Source organism: Balearica regulorum, chromosome W, assembly GCF_011004875.1.
Source record: "Balearica regulorum gibbericeps isolate bBalReg1 chromosome W, bBalReg1.pri, whole genome shotgun sequence".
Classification (NCBI taxonomy): Eukaryota; Metazoa; Chordata; class Aves; order Gruiformes; family Gruidae; genus Balearica; species Balearica regulorum.
Genome location: NC_046219.1, coordinates 7017437 through 7037373, shown reverse-complemented (window position 1 = coordinate 7037373; position 19937 = coordinate 7017437). Strand labels below are relative to the sequence as shown.

At 43.5% G+C, this 19937-nt stretch overlaps 1 long non-coding RNA gene across 1 annotated transcript; it reads left to right on the top strand.

Moving 5' to 3' along the window:
- The first annotated feature begins 3161 nt into the window (after window positions 1-3161).
- On the top strand, window positions 3162-19197 carry LOC142599263 (uncharacterized). The gene is made up of 4 exons (XR_012832893.1): window positions 3162-3227; window positions 17770-17901; window positions 18787-18988; window positions 19130-19197. It is a non-coding gene; the product is annotated as an uncharacterized LOC142599263 (long non-coding RNA).
- Window positions 19198-19937: the final 740 nt, after the last annotated feature.

Below are 19937 nucleotides of genomic sequence, written 5' to 3'. Positions count from 1 at the left end.
GCAAAATGTTCTTTTATGATTATACCACAATTTATTCCTAACTAGTCATTCTAGAAAAGAAAGTTCTTACTTCAAGACAACTATACCAATAATAATAATATGCTTGGAAAAAATGAAAACAAACAGAAGTTATCATTGAGCTTTTGTACGAGTATGACTGTGGTGGGTTGACCCTGGCTGAACGCCAGGTGCCCACCAAGCCACTCTATCATTCCCCCTCAAGGAGAGTGATAGGACAGGGGAGAGAAAATATAAAAAAATGCTTGTGGGTCGAGATAAGGACAGGGAGATCACTCAGAAATTACCATCACGGGCAAAATAGACTTGACTCGAGGAAATTAATTTAATTTATTGCCAATCAAAATCAGATTAGGATAATGAGAAATAAAACTAGATATAAAACCACCTTCCCTCCACTCCTCCCTTCTTCCCAGGCTCAACTTCACTCCTGATTTTCTCTACCTCCTCCTCCTGAGTGGCACAGAGGGACAGGAAATGGGGGTTGCAGTCAGTTTATTACACGTGTTCTTTGCTGCTCCTTCCTCCTCACACTCTTCCCCTGCTCCAGCATGGGGTCCCTCCCACTGGAGACAGTCCTCCATGAACTTCTTCAATGTCTGTCCTTCCCATGGACTGCAGTTCTTCACAAACTGCTCCAGCGTGGGTCCCCTGCAGGGTCACAAGTCCTGGCAGAAAACCTGCTCCAGCGTGGGCTCCTCTCTCCAGAGATCTTGCAGATCCTGCCAGGAACCTGCTCTAGCTCAGGCTTTCCACGGAGTCACAGCCTCCTTCAGGTGCCTCCACCTGCTCCAGTGTGGGGTTCTCCATGAGCTGCAGATTGGATATATCTGCTCTACCATGCACCTCCATGGGCTGCAGGGGGACAGCCTGCTTCACCATGGTCTTCACCACAGGCTGCAGGGGAATCTCTGCTCTGGCACCTGGAGCACCTCCTCCCCCTCCTTCTGCACTGACCTTGGTGTCTGCAGAGTTGTTTCTCTCACATATTCTCAACTCCTCTCTTCCAGCTGCTTTTGCACAGCTGGTTTTTCCCATTCTTAAATATGTTATCACAGAGGCACTACCACCATTGCTGATTGGCTCAGCTTTGGTCAGCAGCAGGTCTGTCTTGGAGCCTGCTGGCACTGGCTCTATCAGACATAGGGGAAGCTTCTAGCAGCTTCTCACAGAAGCCACCCCTGTAGCCCCCCCACTACCAAAACCTTGCCATGCAAACCCAATAAAATGAAATACTTGTTTCTACTGCTATTTCAGGCCTTTGTGTGTTTTACCCAGGGGATCAGCAACTCCCAGCACACTGGATGTAAATATTTCAGACCAAAAGATTTTTTAATTTTCATCCTTGCATTGTATTTCTGCCCACCCATAGATTGCAAACTTATATTGTATTTTCTTTTCCTAAGTAATATGGAGGGTGATTCTAGGACTGACTGAAGTCTCTCAAAGAAAATGCTGTAAAAATGCAATTGTCATCATTTTTATTTACTTTCTGATTAGTTGTGGAGTTTTCTCATTTAGGCCTGATAATTGGGATGTTTGTTCAATACTTAAAAATTAACTGGTTGCATTATGTGCCATGACTTTCATAAACAGAAATTGCATTTAACTGTATCTTAGCTTATTTTTCTTTTTTTCTTTTACAGCTTTTTCACTTCCAGATCTTATGGAGCAGTTTGCTCCTCCTGATATTGCTCCGCCAATCCTCATCAAGATAGTGGAGACAACTGAAAAGAAAGGTAGGCTGAAGAACAATCTACCAAGGTTTTTTGTTACTTGTGTGAGCCAAGACTGCAGAATCAGATCCAGAGCTGGCATCTCCCCTTCCTAGAGCTGCTAATGCATCACATTACTCAACAGTTATGAAAATAATCTCATTTAACGTTTGTTGTATCATTTTCTGCTCAGTAGAGGCTACTTGGACTGTAGGAGCAAAACCAAAGCTTACTTCAAATGACATTTAATAACTCAACTAATATAAGTATTATTGAAAGGTAAGGGAGAAGGGTTTGGTATTGCTTTGCTTTTTCTAACTGATGAGCACCTTAAGTTGCTTATGGAAATGCCATCATGACATTGAATTGGATACAAGGCCAAACAAGTAATGTGTTGCCCCAAAGTGGGAAAAAAAAAAGGAATTAAATATGAAAAAGTTACAAGAACTTTTTTATACTTCAGGAGCCAGTTCTTTATTGCAGCTGTATGCTAAGCCAGCCAGTGTTATTTTTATGGGTTTTTTTGATCTTCTGCTTTCTCATGTTGATGTCTTTCCATCCTTTTGAAGCTTTACCCTTTCTTCTACTCTGTTCTGCCTCTTTTGCCCTTGGGTATGGTCTCTTTCCTTGTATCTTCTGTATTTTCTCCTAACTAGGGAAATAGTCAACAGTATATTTCATCTGAAAACATTATATTGGTGTCTTTTATTCAAGTGGATTCTCAGACATATTATGTGACATATGCAGACATTTTCTCTCATATCAGTGATGTGATACTCACCCTACATACACTGTGAGGTTATGGGCTTACGGATAGTCAAAGGCAGCCTAAGAGTTACCTGTCCTATAGAAGGGACTCTCTGTCTCTGTTGACTGCATAGAGTGCCAAAGGTTAGGCACGTTTGTAACTTATAAGTTTCAGTTAAATCTTTAAAGCTAATTAGGATATGTCAGAACTTTTGTCATGTCCCTGTCCCATTCCTGTGGGGTATCATGATTCAGACTGGTCTGAAGCACCTGAAGGACCTGGTGTTTCGAGCTGGCATGTAGAGTGTAAATGAAGATCTGGCTCCCATGTTGCTCCTTGCAAGCTGTTTTCTTCCCTGGGGTATGTGAATCTGTTTCTTAGTCCTGGCCTTCTACAGTCAGCCCATGGAGAGTTGTACAGAATATGTGGGACTGCCGGCATCTCTGATCTTCCTTGGCCAGATCTTTCTGCAGACCAAGCAGTTTGCATGTACTTACATGCCTTAAAAAGCAATCACATTCCTTAGTGTAGTAGGTGGTAGGAGGATGGTGGGGAGAATGTTGCTATAGAATACTTATACTCTAAATACTTATTTGAAGAAAACAGAAGTATGTTGTTTCATGGCAACAGTCACTGGAATGTTAATGTATCCCATCAATTTTGTTTTGAAGATCTGGAGTGCTCAACTTGGTATGGAACACAAGGCTCAAGCAACTCAGCAGAATTAAGACAAATTCTTGAATGTGGTAAGTACAGTTCTCTTCTTTAAAGCACTATACAGATTTTGTGGTCAGATGGATCCTGTTTTCTCTGCTCCCCTACTCAGCTTATATGTGAGCTGGTTCTGAGTAATATAATATTAAAAAGACAAATATAAATAAAAAATATTTCTAACTTTTACACTTAATATGAAAGGTATTTTTCACTTTTACAGATTGTCTTTTTTATGGCTCCACTGCATGGTTCTTTTTCCAAGAATAATTATTTTAATCATTTGTTGGTAACTTGTTTGTTCAAGGACTGAAAAACCTAGCTGTACAGAAAAAAAAGATGTTTTGTTCAGAAGCAAGGTAAAGATACACTATTCCTGTAAGACTGCAGGTTAATATTTTGTAAACAAAAGGCCATTTGTTTACATACAGTTCTGTGCATGCATTTTTTTGGTCCAGTAGATGGAGAGGCAATAACTCCACATTTCCTGCCTGCTACCGAGCTGATGCTGGAAGGGAAAGAGAGAATTGAATTGATGTTGCTGCAGTAGGCTGGGTTCTCAGGTTTTGGACAGTAAAATGCAGCTACACCACTAACACCACGTATCTGTTCAACTTTTCTGAAATATACTTCCTTCTCTTTTTGGTACTCTTTTTTTCAACTTCGGGCCAGAATATACTGGCATGGCAACACTCAGTTGCACTATGAGAGATCAGGAACTATTGTAGGAGGAGTGCTTGACCATGCCTTTGCAAGCTGGGTTGCAATGTGCGGTGTGAACTTCCACTTGCATAAAAGAGCACAAAAATACAAGGGCTAGAAAATGAAACTGGTTACATGCCATGTTGCCAAAGGGACAAAGGAAGCAAACTCAAACGGAATTAGCTCTCTTCATTTTTAGTAACTGCAAATATTAACAAAATGAACAAGAGATGATACTATGAGTGGTCTGTTCCTTCAGATCAAAAGAGCATCCTGTCCTCTGTTGATTCTGATGGGAGTGAAGGAGTGTATGAGTGCAAGGAGAGAGAGGATATATGCATGTGATGCTAGCAGCCTAAGCCATATTTTTAGTATTGTAATTATATTTTTCAGTCCAGATAAATCCAGATTTTCTATGGCACCAGTATGAATGTATCTCTTAATTTATCTGAATCCTTGTTAAGTCTCTAAACTGAGGTGTACTTTTAAGAAAGGTTTGTCTATCTCCTGAGATCAAGAACTTGTGGTTTACATGTATTCTTATTTAAAATGTATTTAGATTTGAGAAAGGAAAACAGGACTTTACCCTTTAGTAACAATGTATCTTTCTTAGTTCTCTTTAAGATAGGATCAGAATCTTCCAGGACAGAGCCAGTGCAGTGGGTGTCCAGACACATGGATACAGACAGATCTGATCTCCACTTACTCTCCTGATTTAGCAGAGTGCAAGTTGGCTTTGGTCTCAAAGTTGTGAATTTCATTAGTGTACTGTTCTGCTTATGGTTAAAATGCTCTCCATATTAATTGGATAACTGCCTGTTAGCTTCAACACTGTTCTATCTAGCTCCAAAATCAAAGCTAACTTGCATCTGGCCAGCTTGGCAGATGGAAGAGTTCAGGTCTGTTTATGACGTTACACCCAAAGAGTTGCAGAGTACCAGAAGTTTATTCTGACTCATATATTCATTATAACAATTTGGGATATACTTCAAAGAATAGGTCAACACTGAGAGAACCAGGACTTGACTTAACTTGGCTTATGAAATAAAAAACATCCTGTGTGCATGTCGCGTAAAATGGTACGAGTCTGATGTGTGGCCGAGGGATGCCCTCCCGTTGAGTCACGAGGTTCAGAAAGGACCCCCTTGCTTTCTAAACTCCTTCTCAGAGAGGAGCCTCGGTGCGGCTAGGTCCAGTCTTAGTCCCAGACTTGGTCAATGGTTTATGTCTAAAGGATTATGTGTGTAGCCACTTATCAGAGTCAACATTTGCCTGTCAGAGCCCCACCAAGGACTTTTACTGAAACAGTTTCACAAAGTTGAAAAAATAGGTAATTTATTGGAGCGACAGATATAAAAAGTTCGGAATTGCCATTGATAAATGCACTTACTGCAACAATTTTGAGCTCAAGTTAATAGTTCAGCGCTTTGCTTTTCTGCTGACTCATAGTGGCCCTTTATTTGGCACCAACAAGCCTGGACAAGTCTGGCATCCCACAGAGCAACAGAACTAATGAAAACTATTTCTTATGAATTTGTGGTTAGATTCTCTGACACATAATTGCTCTTGTAGAATTCATACCTGCACTGCAAGTTTATCATCTGAGCCATTCATAATGTCTTTTTGTCTCATGCAGATTCTTTGGTGTCATACTGCTCATACTGCAAGCTTTCCTTTGGGGAAAACAGGAAGGAGGTGGAGGAGCACTAAGTGTCTCGCTACCCCCTCTTGGCTGCCTTTTTTCACAGTACATGTAGACACACCATATATCTGATTCCTCTACCTCCCTATTGAATTTGGTTTAAACTGGCCAAATAGGTTCAGGAGTTATTTTACAGGGGACTTGGCTAGCCTAGAAAGTTGGTCAGCATTAATATCTCTAAATTCTTTTACCAAATGTAGATCTTTCTGTAAACATATAGGATTTTACTGCACCAGTTTCATGTTTTAAGAGGAAACCTAATCTTGCTTGCATTAAGTAAGCATTTCTATATTTTCCTATTTTTATTTTTGCTGCTGATATTCCTTGCTCCAATGCTAACAAGTAATCCTAACCCCATACTAGCTACTATAAAGAAAATTAACTGTATCCCAGCCAAAACCAGCACAATGTGATACTCCCAAACCTCAGCCCAAGTCATAACTATGCTGGGATTATACCAGGTTTTACAAGATAAATCCTAACTGCTGCATAAAACACCAAGGACCCAGTTCTGCACGTATGTATTTGTTTTGACTCAAATATTTACAGACTTGAGGCCCCAAGTTGTTAATCAAGTTTCCAGTTATAATAGAAGTAGCTACCAGTAGAGAAGCTGCATTTTCCCAAACCCTTGATTAATACTTACTTCTTACACAAAATATTTACAGGTAAAACAAAGACCTGTTAAAAATACTCTGATGTTCCATAACACTGCCAACTTACAAGTCACTACCATTATTCTGACTTCAGCCCTGCACTGTATATCGCAGAAAGCCACACAGCTTTGGAAGCCATTTGGTTCATCAGTGTGGGGTGCCAGACTTATCCAGGCTTGTTGGTGCCGAATACAGGGCCGTTATGACCCAGCAGAAGGGGCCCTGGGGGAGTCCAGCTTGGGCGAGAGCAGGGATTGAGCAACTTGCTTATCTTGCACTGATAAGCACTGGACCTGAACAGGGGCAGGAGATGAGCAATTTGTTCATCTTAACAAGATGCAGCGCCTGACGGGTCTGCTCCTTAATCAACTAAGTGACGCCTGGGGTGAGGGGGAGCCTTCACAGCTTGACGTTACTTTGGTAAAACTAAACACACCACCGCTCCTCTGTACTGAATGCCTTTGTTCTCTGCCACTTCCCCCCCCAGCCCCGATCAACTGCACAACAAGCCTTGTTAAGGGCCAATCGGCACACAATACCTGACTTAGTCCCACCTCGCCAAAAGTATAAATCTGGCATTTAGAATCCTCTTTTCTGAGGACGAGAACTCCAACTATCCGGACGGGTCGACGGGCCTGGACCTCTCTCCTCCCCAAGCAGGGACGCCTCTTTGGTAAGACTTGCGCCTCCGATTATGTCGGATGTTACCCCGGGAAAACTATCATTAACAAAAGCGCTGAACTATTAACTTGAGCTCAAAATTGTTGCAGTAAGTGCATTTATCAACGGCAATTCCGAACTTTTATATCTGTCGCTTCAATAAATTACCTATTTTTTCTTTTCAACTTTGCGAAACTGTTTCAGTGAAAGTCCTTAGTGGGGCTCTGACAGGCAAACGTTGACTCCGATAAGTGGCTACACACATAATCCTTTAGACATCAACTGTTGACCAAGTCTGGGACTAAGACTGGACCTAGCCGCACCTAGGCTCCTCTCTGAGAAGGAGTTTAGAAAGCAAGGGGGTCCTTTCTGAACCTCGTGACTCAACGGGAGGGCCTCCCTCAGCCACATATCAGACTTGTACCCTTTCACGCGACAGTAAAATTGGCGTCACGGACAGGATTGCCATGGATAAACTGCTGCAAAAATATAAGTGTGCACCATCCCAAGCGGGAATAGAATGGGCCCAAAAATTTTGGAAAGATGAGGATAAAGTGATAGAGAGGATAGAACAGTGTAGAAGTGAGCAAAAGATTAAAAAAGGTAAAGGCAAAGGAATTGTTTGTGCAGTGTTGGGGGCTTGTTTATCCTGTGCGCAAAGGGAAATTAAAGAGTCCCCTCCCCCCGAACGAGTTGCAGATGTAGAATATGCCTCTCTGAAATCAGAAAATGAAGTATTGAAAACTTCATTAACCTTTGAAAAGGAAAAAGGTGAGAAATTGGGAACACGAGTAGATGCCCTCGTGATTGAAAACCAAAGCTTAGAAACAGAAAATAGGGAACTTAAAATGCTATTAGCCTCAGCGGAAAGGCGGAAAAAACAACTGCAGGAAAAGTTAAATCTTTTACTGAATCAAATGCCATCCTCGGTCTCGGCTAAACAGATCCGCAAATTAATACACTGTGCAGATCCCGAGACATGGGATGGAGACATCTGGTATGATAACGATAATGATGAACCGGTGGAAGATTTTGATCTTACCGCAGAACCTGTGCCTATACGACCACTGATTAAAACTGAAACTACAAATGAGGGGGATGATGATGTTCGTACTACTGTATGCACCATTCCCTGGTCTCCTGCTGAATTAGCAAAGTTGCAGGAAAAGTATTCCAGGAACCCGGAGGAGTCTGAGACGGAATACGTGTGGCGAGTCTCCCTTACGGGGGGGGACCGAATTTTACTAAGCGAGGAAGAAGCAGGAGGCTATTGGGGCCCTGGAGTGTTTTTAACCACTACACCAGGCAATCATAATTATTCATTAACGACACGGGCTGCCTACTGGGCTGGCGGCATAGACCCGCAAGAAAGAGGAGATCCCCTTGTTATCAAAACATCAGGATTCTCTGACTTGGCTGTGTCTGTACAAAAGGCAGCCTGCATACAAGCAATGTATGAGAGGGATGTGTTAAGGAAATCCCCAATGCTAGCCCCTATTGACCCAGCAAGGTTAACTCCCCTCATCCGTGGCCTCCCGGACAGCCTAAAGACATATGTAACTAATGTCCAGGATAGGATCAGAGCCACCGGGGAGGCTAATGCTGTACCTTACCGTGCACCCCGAGTTGGGAGACACAGGGATCAGGCAATTCCCACCTGGAGCGAGTTTGTACAAGAGAGAGTGAATTATGGGCGCCGCATGGGTTGGATTGGACCGACCACTGGGAAACCGCCAGAACCACCCCCTCGACGAGTTCGTCAGGTCCACACCACTAAGCCTAAATCAGAGTTCAAACTAAAGTTTGATAAGGAACGTAATGATCTGTGGCGCAGAGCCTTGGCGATGGGAGTGCCACGACAGTTACTATACGGCACATCCACTGCTGATCTCCGAGCTCTGGTACAATCACTAAGCCAAAGAATTGATTCAGTGGGGGGGAAGTCAGACGGCTGGAAATAAATCAATTCCTGTTAGATCCTTGCCCTCAGCCCCACAGCAGGAGCTGATTGATTTAGTAGATACTCAAACAAAAAACTTGCATCCCCGGGGAGGACAGTGAGCCACCCTGCCCGGCAAGTGCTAACTATACAATGGCTCTTTGATAAACACCATGAACCTGTCGTTGCTATTCCAGTAGGACCAAGGAGAATTTTTACATATTTCCTCATTGATACGGGTGCTCAAATGTCAGTAATCACCAAGGAGACCGCGGAATGCCTAAATGTGAAACCCGGTCGCCGTAAGGTAAAATTTACAGGGATTGATGGGATCGTAAAGGAATGCCCCACAGCAAAAATTGCCTTGTGGCTCCCAGGCGAGAGCAAATTGACCCGCACTGAAGTACTGGTCGGTGCTGCAAACACCAACATATTGGGATTTGATGTGTTGTATGGCAGAGTGTGGAAACTCCCCGATGGGGCACCCTGGAGTTTCGCTGGACGAGGTGATGGAGAAATAGCATGGCTTGAAGAGGATGAAACTAAAGCTATAAACTTATTAGAGATGTCTATACCTCTACCCCCATCAAGAATTACTAATGTAAAGCAGTACCCCCTGCCAGCAGCCGCACATTCGGGCATTGACGGGGTGGTAACAGATTTAGAAAAAAGAGGTATTATCACTCACACACACTCCCCCTATAATTCTCCCGTCTGGCCAGTAAAAAAGCCAAATGGGCACTGGCGGCTTACAATTGATTATAGGCGATTGAATGCCAATACTGCACCTTTAACAGCAGCCGTACCAAACATTGCAGAATTAGTAACCCAAATTCAGGGAGCATCGCACCCATGGATGGCAACTTTAGATGTCAAAGATATGTTCTTTATGATCCCACTCCAGGAACACGATAAAGCCCAATTGGCTTTTACTTGGAAAGGGGTACAGTACACCTTTAACAGGCTGCCTCAGGGATATAAACACTCCCTCACCATTGCTCACAATACTTTGGCGAAGGTTTTTATCAGAAATTCCCAGCCCACAGGGTGTCACGATCTATCAATATATTGATGACATACTGACAGGAGGAGAAAACTCAGAGGAAGTCGGGCATACCATGGAAGGTATACAAGAAAAATTGATGACTTTGGGACTAGACATTCCCCCATCCAAGTGTCAGGGACCTGCCCAGGAGGTTAAGTTCCTGGGAGTTTGGTGGATTAAAGGAGCCGCCTCTATTCCCCCCGACACCCTGGAAAAAACGAAGCATGGGCAGAATCCATCTAGCATCAAGGAATTACAGCAAGTTCTGGGAACCTTAGGCTATTGGCGCAAACATATCCCTGTTTTTTCTATTATTGCCCGTCCCTTATACAATCTGCTCAGGAAAGGTAAATCATGGGAATGGGCTAAACAGCACGAGACTGCGTTAGAATTGTTAATAAGAGAACTGCGGCTATTTCAACAGCTAGGCCCCTTGCACCCGACTGACCCTATCCACGTAGAGTGGGGATTCAGTGAACATGGTTCCCATTGTAACCTATGGCAAAAGGGACCAGAAGGGCCAGAGAGACCGCTAGAGTTTAGCTCCCATTCTTTCAATGACACCGAAATGAGATATTCAGACCTTGAAAAAGGCTTGCTAGCCTTAGCGCGAGCAGTGAAAAAAGTGGAACAGATAAGAAAAGAACAGAGTGTGATCATTCGGGGACCTTTCCGTCTTCTGGATATAGTTCGGAAGGGTACGGCACCACCTGCAGGCATTGCCCAGAGGCCTACAGTCCGTAAATGGTACGCCTACCTGGAAAGTATCAATGACATCATGCCTATTACAGAAGGCAGCATTAAAGTATCTAAATTGCAGAAAGATATAGACAGCACATTGTTATTCCAAACTCCACCAAGCAAACCATCTCCAATTCAGGAGGCACCTCCTCTGAAGGAAGGCAGTGACCTTAAAGGGGTATGGTTCACTGATGCATCATCTTACAGGCAAAACAATGAGTGGAATTATAAGGCCGTGGCACTGGAAGTGGCCACGGGGGAAAAGTTAAGCGAAACAGGTAAAGGAAGTGCACAAGTAGGGGAGCTTAGGGCAGTCCTACTAGCCGCCCGACATGGTGCCAGCCATATCTACACCGACTCATATGCTGTTTTTAAAGGAGCCACAGAGTGGGTAGGCCACTGGGCAGTCAATGACTGGCAGGTAAACAGAGTCCCAGTCTGGCAAACTGACAGCTGGAAACAATTGCTAGAAATAGGAGAACAAAGGCTGCTGCATATCGGATGGGTGAAAGGACATGATCGATCAGCTTCTATTGCTGCCCAGTTCAATCAACAAGTCGATAGCCTCACACGACTACAGAAAATTGATGTCGTGAGTAATGAGCATGAATGCGAACGCTTGCTTGAATGGTTGCACATAAAACGAGGCCACACTGGGCGAGCCGATTTGTATCGAGAAGGTATAGCCCGAGGATGGCCCATATCAGTAAAGCTGTGTGAGCAAGTAGTAACTGCCTGTTCACAATGTCGTCTGCGACTTAACAAAGATCATCCAAGTAAAGCACCTCCCCTGCATATCCGGGACAAGAAAACACTGTGGCACACCTGGCAGATTGACTACATTGGCCCACTACGACCCTCAGGGGGTAAAAAATACATACTGGTGGGAGTGGAAGTCATTTCAGGAGTTACCGTGGCTACAGCTGTCGCAGCTGCCACTGGTGAAAACACAGTCCATAGTCTGAAGGAATGGTTTAGTACACTTCCCCTTCCTGAAGAGATTCAAAGTGATAACGGGTCACATTTTTCAGCTACAGTAGTACAAGACTGGGCAAAGGAAGAAGGCATCCGGTGGGTATTCCATACTCCTTACTACCCCCAAGCCAATGGTATTGTGGAGCGAACAAATGGCTTGGTCAAGCGATTTGCTAAAACTCATGAATCTGGATGGCATCTACGACTGTCCAGTGCCATCTATCAATTAAACAATAGATGGAGCGGAGACGGTTGCCCGAAGATGAAAGCTTTTTGTGCTTCTGCCACAACTTTAGTGCCAAAGGCAGATGTAAAACCTGGGGAATACCCTACTGGCTTTTATGCAGGCCAGCCTGTGCTGGTTAAAATGCCTCACATTGGGCCAGTGGCAATGGTACTAACAACTCCAAAGAATCTTTATGCTTGGGAAGCGAAAGACAGTTCTGGAAAACTCCATCGAATCAGCACTAGGTGGATAGTACCCACCTTCTAACCTAATATCTGCCGGTCAAATCAAGACCGAGCACTTCTTTTGTGTTCACAGGTACTCCGAATGACAGGAAATTGCACCTGGGATCACGGACTCCCCTACACCAATCTAGAGTGCCCCCAAGGGCTACTGATTTTTATTTGTTGCGTATTTCTATTTCTAATTCTCATACTTATCTGGAAACCAAAGTTTTAATATGGCCATGGTTAACAAAACTGTGATATTGTTTGAGGCCATAGTTGAAATAAGTTGTGTGTTTAGTAAAATGTTGGTTTGGAATATATTCCAGGCTTAACTGTGTTTATCATTACTGCTGTTCTGTTTGTACTATTTACTGTTAAGTAGTAACCAAAGTTTTGATTATGAGCCTATTATGTGTGAGTAGTTTTAGGATAAGTTTAATATATATATACGTGTTAGGTATAGTAATTGTGTGTGTGATCCATAGAGACTATGATCGAAGAAGTAAAAGAACCTTAGAGATGTTACAGGACAACACTGCTTTTAAGCTAATGCAAGGATTTTTTAGGATGATGGAGTGGACTCAGGGTACTACTTGCTTAATGATGCCAACAACCCCTGCGGAGGGACTCCCTTTTATGGTGATTCCTCTTGACCTAAGTGGAGCACTGTCTGATCTGTGGAACAGAAATGACACTCTAATACAAGACTTAACATGGATGAATGTAGAAAATACTACTTCTTTAAACTATACATATCCCTTGGGCCTTAACCTTAGCAATATATGGGATACCAATTGCACTATGCAATATTGGCCACAGAATCCTTGGATAAACCCACGCAGAGCAGCTGATAATAACAATGTACCTGCAAATGTCAGTTGCACTGAGGTACCTTGGCTTAATCAGCCTCCTCGGCCGTTCTGGGGTTTGCCTATTACATTCCAATATAATGTCCCAGTAGAAGCTGAATGGTGTATTGAGTTTCCTTCTAAGTATGGATCTGACTGTGGCCCACAATCTAATAATTTATCTTGCATATGGACCACCAATGATCACAAAAAACGTTTTGAACAATGGGTGAGGAGACCCCAATATACCACGCCATTGGGACCAGACAGGTTATGGAATTGTACCAACAAAATAAATTGCTCCAATATTGATGATTATCTATGGGTATGGTTTGCCTCAGACCTCTATCATGCCTTACGAAGTATATGTCTGTGTCATAATTATAGTGCTCCAATCCCTGGGCCAGCACCAGACTGTAAAAAGGAGGTGACGCCTGGAAACATCACCGTCTGGTCAGTGTACAATTCTGGTAAATGTAGAATCCCTACGAGACATTATAGGAATGGACACTCCACGCGTAGCGTAGTAGAAAACAGTACGTGTACCACTCTAATGTTACCTGCACCACCTGATACCATATGGGTATGTTCTGATGGACTGATATCGGATTACATTCAACCCTATTGGGATGGGTTGGAATGCACTTTAGGACTTCCAAGTTTATGTCCTACAATAGCTTTTAATTACACTCAATCATTGACGAAAGTAAGAGGGTACAGAACAAAGAGAAACGTATTACCCCCCACGTCATGGCCAAGTTATTATACACCGGGAATGAGGATAAATTTAGCCATGAAAGCATTCTGGGGTCACTGGACAGTAATAGTTAACAATCGACTTTATATAGAAAATCTAACGTGGCAAGTAGAGACTCTTGCTAATTGGACACGAACTGCCATCGAGGCTAGCAACACCCAGCTACAAGCAACCTCACAGATGACCTTACAAAATCGATTGGCCTTGGATATACTACTACTGAAGGAGAACGGCGTTTGTGGGTGGCTAAATAACACCTATCCCGATGAAACTTGTTGTGTGTCAATCCCAAATGTGTCTGTTACCTTGCACGAAGCGATGGATGAGATGAGAAAAATTGCAGACCAGACCCGCGAACTCCGTGAGAAAATGAAACCAGGAGACTGGCAGTGGACTGGGTGGATTTCAAAAGTTTTCAGTTGGTTTGGATTAAAAGTGAGTGGATGGATTCAGAATCTAATCCAGTATGCATTAATGTTTATCATAATGATTGTTATTGTTGGAATTGGATTGTCATGTGTAAAAACTATGATAACTAGAGCTGTAACTGCACAAGTCAGGATGCTTCAAGTCTGTGATACTGAATATGTCCCTTTAATACCATCCCCTATTGAAAATTATGAGAATGAAAACACGGGAGAGAGAGATGGATCCCTCAACCTGCCTAAATCCAAATTATATGATGTTCCTCTTGGCGAGTTGTGACTAAAGTCACGGGGTGGATAATGTGGGATGCCGGACTTATCCAGGCTTGTTGGTGCCGAATACAGGGCCGTTATGACCCAGCAGAAGGGGCCCTGGGGGAGTCCAGCTTGGGCGAGAGCAGGGATTGAGCAACTTGCTTATCTTGCACTGATAAGCACTGGACCTGAACAGGGGCAGGAGATGAGCAATTTGTTCATCTTAACAAGATGCAGCGCCTGGCGGGTCTGCTCCTTAATCAACTAAGTGACGCCTGGGGTGAGGGGGAGCCTTCACAGCTTGACGTTACTTTGGTAAAACTAAACACACCACCGCTCCTCTGTACTGAATGCCTTTGTTCTCTGCCACTTCCCGCCCCCCCAGCCCCGATCAACTGCACGACAAGCCTTGTTAAGGGCCAATCAACACACAATACCTGACTTAGTCCCACCTCGCCAAAAGTATAAATCTGGCATTTAGAATCCTCTTTTCTGAGGACGAGAACTCCAACTATCCGGACGGGTCGACGGGCCTGGACCTCTCTCCTCCCCAAGCAGGGACGCCTCTTTGGTAAGACTTGCGCCTCCGACTATGTCGGATGTTACCCCGGGAAAACTATCATTAACAAAAGCGCTGAACTATTAACTTGAGCTCAAAATTGTTGCAGTTAGTGCATTTATCAACGGCAATTCCGAACTTTTATATCTGTCGCTCCAATAAATTACCTATTTTTTCTTTTCAACTTTGCGAAACTGTTTCAGTGAAAGTCCTTAGTGGGGCTCTGACAGGCAAACGTTGACTCCGATAAGTGGCTACACACATAACCCTTTAGACATAAACCGTTGACCAAGTCTGGGACTAAGACTGGACCTAGCCGCACCTAGGCTCCTCTCTGAGAAGGAGTTTAGAAAGCAAGGGGGTCCTTTCTGAACCTCGTGACTCAACGGGAGGGCCTCCCTCAGCCACATATCAGACTTGTACCCTTTCACGCGACAATCAGATGCCAAAAGCCTATGCTTGGTGTTGAGCACATATGTTCTTCATTTCAAAGACGGAGAGCACTCAAGGAGAGCACTCAGCAAGCTCACTACCCTGGACTTCAGGAGAGCAGACTTTGGCCTCTTCAGGGATCTGCTTGGTAGAATACCATGGGACAAAGCCCTGGAGGGAAAAGAACCCCAAGAAAGCTGGTTAGTATTCAAGGGTCACCTCCTCCAAGCTCAGGAGCGATGCATCCCAACAAAGAGGAAGTCAGGCAAAACCACCAAGAGGCCCCCATGGATGAACAAGGAGTTCCTGGGCAAAGTCAAACACAAAAAGGAAGCCTACAGAGGCTGGAAGCAAGGGCAGGTAGCCTGGGAAGAATACAGAGAAACTGTCCGAGCAGCCAGGGATCAGGTTAGGAAAGCCAAAGCCCTGATAGAAATTAGTCTGGCCAGGGATGTCAAGGACAACAAGAAAAGCTTCTATAGGTATGTCAGTGATAAAAGGAGGATGAGGGAAAATGTGGATCCCCTCTGGAATGAAACGGGTGACCTGGTTACCCAGGATATGGAGAAGGCTGAGGTACTCAACGACTTCTTTGCCTCAGCCTTCACCGGCAAGTGCTTGAGCCACACTGCCCAGGTCACAGAAGGCAAAGGCAGGGACTGGGAGAATGCAGAACCGCCCACTGTAGGAGAAGATCGGGTTCAAGAATATCTAAGGAACCTGAAGGTGCACAAGTCCATGGGACCTGATGAGATGCATCCACGGGTCTTGAGGGAACTGGCAGATGAAGTGGCCAGGCCACTTTCCATCATATTTGAGAAGTCCTGGCAGTCTGGCGAAGTTCCCACTGACTGGAAAAGGGGAAACATAACCCCCATTTTTAAGAAGGGAAAAAAGGAAGACCCAGGGAACTACAGGCCGGTCAGTCTCACCTCTGTGCCCATCAAGATCATGGAGCAGACCCTCCTGGAGACTATGCTCAGGCACATGGAAAATAAGGAGGTCATTGGTGACAGCCACCATGGCTTCACTAGGGGCAAATCGTGCCTGACAAACTTGGTGGCCTTCTATGATGGGGTGACAGCGTTGGTGGATAAGGGAAGGGCAACTGACATCATCTACCTGGACTTGTGCAAGGCATTTGACACTGTCCCACACGGCATCCTTGTCTCTAAACTGGAGAGACATGGATTCGATGGATGGACCACTCGGTGGATAAGGAATTGGCTGGATGGTCACACTCAAAGAGTTGTGGTCAACGGCTCAATGTCCAAGTGGAGACCAGTGACGAGTGGCCTTCCTCAGGGGTCGGTACTGGGACCGGCACTGTTCAACATCTTTGTCGGCGACATGGACTTTGTGATCGAGTGCACCCTCAGCAAGTTTGCGGACGACACCAAGCTGTGTGGTGTGGTCGACACGCTGGAGGGAAGGGATGCCATCCAGAGGGACAGGCTGAAGAGGTGGGCCCGTGCGAACCGCATGAAGTTCAGCAAGGCCAAGTGCAAGGTCCTGCACGTGGGTCAGTGCAATCCCAAGCACGACTATAGGCTGGGCGAGGAATGGATTGAAAGCAGCCCTGAGGAGAAGGACTTGGGGGTATTGATTGATGAAAACCTCAACATGAGCTGGCAATGTGTGCTTGCAGCCCAGAAAGCCAATCGTATCCCGGGCTGCATCAAAAGAAGTGTGACCAGCAGGTCGAGGGAGGTGATCCTGCCCCTCTACTCCGCTCTGGTGAGACCCCACCTGGAGTACTGCATCCAGCTCTGGGGGCCCCAGTACAGGAGAGACACGGAGCTGTTGGAGAATGTCCAGAGGAGGGCCACAAAGCTGATGAGAGGGCTGGAGCACCTCGCCTATGAGGACAGGCTGAGAGAGTTGGGATTGTTCAGCCTGGAGAAAAGAAGGCTCTGGGGAGACCTAATTGCAGCCTTCCAGTACCTGAAGGGGGCCTACAGGACAGATGGTGAGGGACTGTTTATGAGGGAGTGTAGTGACAGGACAAGGGGTAATGGGTTTAAGCTGAAGGAGGGTCGATTTAGATTAGATGTTAGGAAGAAATTCTTTACTGTGAGAGTGGTGAGGCACTGGAACAGGTTGCCCAGAGAGGTTGTGGAGGCCCCATCCCTGGAATTGTTGAAGGCCAGGTTGGATGAGGCTTTGGGCAATGTGGTCTAGTGGAGGGTGTCCCTGCCCATGGCAGGGGGGTTGGAACTAGATGATCTTTGTGGTCCCTTCCAACCCAAACCATTCTATGATTCTATGATGTGTTTTGGTGTCTTAAATGCTTTCTTACAAATTTTTCCCTGTAAACCAGATATAAGTTAGCAGTTTTGGCTTGGTATAAAGCATTGATATCATGAGCCTATGTATTTTTTATTTTTAGTTTCTAATGTTTGAAAAGTATGTTGCTCTTTCCCTTTAGATTCCTCTCTGTTGGATTTAGAGACATTTGATGTCCATACTTTATCAGATGCTCTCAGGAGGTATCTCCTGGACCTGCCAAATCCCATCATTCCAGCAGCTGTTTACAGTGACATGATTTCTCTAGCTCAAGGTACGAATATCAAATTATTTCAAATGCCAAAACAAAAAGCTTTTGGTTTAGGATTCTGAATATCCAGTGGTCCAGCTGTCACCCACAGAACATGGAAGATCCTGCACAACCTGGCAGCATCTCAGAAAAAATATATACCTTCACTGCTTTTCATGAAAGCTGTTTCAATTCAGATCTAGACATACATTATTTACTTATCTATTTAGGTAAACATAATGGAAAATATAAGGGATAACAGTTCTCTTCATTTTAGTAAGTAGAATGACCATATAAAAACTATGGGGGCAATCAAGGATTTATCTGTATTCAGAAAGCTAATTTTTAACTTTTTATCAGTGCCGACAAAATAAATGTATTAGAGGTCATGGTGTTCTGCAGTATGTTGAGAGTTGCAGATTATGAAGTGACAAATGCATGCATGTAAGATCCATCATCTACAGTAGTCATTTCAAACAAGTACAGCTTATAGGCTTTCAGCACGTGGGCCAAATATTCCGTTATATGTCTCAGGACAGGATATTGTTACTGGTAACCTTCAAAGTTAGAACAGCACCTGTGAGAATTATCTAGTGCATCTCAGAATTACCCAATCATATGTGATGCTAAACACAAGACAGACTTCTACCAGGACACTCTGAACACATTGTGGTTTTTACCAAAATACATATCTGTTTCCGTTTGACTTTTAAATACTTGTTCTTTACTCTTCCCTGAGCATTTCACTTTTTTCAAAAGAAGAAACAAGTCTTACGGCACTAATGAAGGACAGAATTATTATTTTTTTTCTGTAAGATTGATGCTTCCAAAGGAGTCATATATAGTTTCATTTTACTTGTCAAATGTTACTGTTCTGATATCAAGTTCCTTTTATCTGTTTGCTTGCAGAAGTGCAGAGCTCAGAGGAATATGCTCAGTTGCTGAAGAAACTAATCAGATCTCCAAATATACCTCCCCAGTATTGGCTCACACTCCAGTATTTGCTCAAACATTTCCTCAGACTTTGTCAAGCCTCCAGCAAAAATCTCTTGAATGCAAGGCCTCTGGCTGAAATTTTCAGCCCTCTGCTTTTCAAATTCCAGATAGCAAGGTATGTGGGTCATCTTTATTATATTCTGACCTTACTTCTAATGTGGAGGGCATTGTTGTAAGTTTTTCCAATGTTTTTTGAATAATGCTAATGTCAACTTTTGCATTTTTCCTAGTTCTTACTGTAATTCATCTCTTGCAGCTCTGATAATACTGAAAACCATATAAAAATCCTAGAGGTTTTAATCACAAGTGAATGGAATGAGAGACAGCCTGTACCAGGTAAAAATATTTTTAATTTAAAAAATTATATACCATTGTTTTCTTAAATATTAAAATTCAACTTAAGGACAGTAAATGCATGCTGGTTTACTTTTTTAATCAAACTTAATGCAAAAGTGCATAATTACAGAACTAAGTAGAAGTTGTTCATATGTTCCATAGTGGTATGCAACATTTGTTTTATAAGGAATTGTCTTTTTCATTAAAATAATTTTAGTACCCATAGTTTGTACAGCCTTAGGACTTTCATTCCTTTTTCAGTAGACAGTGAATAGGAATTTGTGAACTTATAAGACCTGTAAACCAGTAGAATGCATATCATACAGCGGTGGTGGTGGTGTGGAAATTCTGGATATTTTATTTAACTCTCACTCTACTTCCAGGCAAATTTTCTTAGAAATACAATACCCCATAGAGATCATCTGAAGAAAGTAATTCTCTCTTTCTTTACTTATATGCATTTTTTAATCCAGAGACTCAAAAGATTTCTTAATCAATATCAGTAAACAATGTGGAAAATATTAACACTCCCTTCAGGAAAGTTAGATTATGCTTGTGTTGATTCTGTGAGTTAGCACCTAATTTAGTCAACAAACAGTAAACCCCACCTCTAATTTATGCAAAAATCCCTTGTTTTAAATCAAATATTTGGTAGAAGCAAGGCAGAGTTGCTGACTGTGTGCAAAAAAAAAAATATTAATGCAGGAGGACTTTAGATATTAGCTTTT